The sequence below is a fragment of the Myotis brandtii genome, unplaced genomic scaffold, assembly GCF_000412655.1.
Source record: "Myotis brandtii unplaced genomic scaffold, ASM41265v1 scaffold3489, whole genome shotgun sequence".
In the NCBI taxonomy this organism is placed as follows: domain Eukaryota; kingdom Metazoa; phylum Chordata; class Mammalia; order Chiroptera; family Vespertilionidae; genus Myotis; species Myotis brandtii.
The window spans coordinates 70,740-71,204 of record NW_005363422.1 but is presented as its reverse complement, the minus strand read 5'-3'; the positions used below and the strand labels follow the sequence as shown (position 1 = coordinate 71,204).

General features: G+C 72.7%; 1 protein-coding gene across 1 annotated transcript in view; it reads left to right on the top strand.

Moving 5' to 3' along the window:
- PLD4 (phospholipase D family, member 4) overlaps positions 1 to 465 on the top strand; it is a 15,809-nt gene that overhangs the window by 11,553 nt on the left and 3,791 nt on the right. The gene's annotated exons all lie outside the window — the stretch shown is intronic.

Sequence of the window (465 nt, the reverse complement as noted above, 5' to 3'; positions counted from 1 at the left end):
GCTCCTCCTGGCCCCCGAGGGGGTGGCGGTGGGGCAGGGGCAGAGGTGGGGAAGGCCCGGCTGGACGGGCTGGAGTGGGCGGGAACACGTGGCCTGGGTGCTCTTTGCAGCAAACACAAGGGGCCACCAGGCTGTGTGGCACCTCATGGCCCCGCCTGGGAGTGGTGTCTGCCCCGTGGACCAGCCCCTCCCCGTGGACCCTTCCCCGTGGGCCAGCCCTTCCCCGTGGACCCTTCCCCGTGGCCCGGCCCTGGCCACCTCCCTGGCAGGCTCCTGGTGTCACCACCCCTGCAGGCTTGCTGGCTCAGCCCTGCCCGTCTGCTTAGCTGCCCCTCCCTGCACCCTTGGCCTGGCTCTGCCCTGGGCCCTGTAGGCAGCAGCCAGTAGGCTTGGCGGGCGGGGATGGGGGGCGGCTGGGAGCTCCTGAGCTCATGGCCCCCCTTCCCCCCAGGCTGGTGCTCGTGG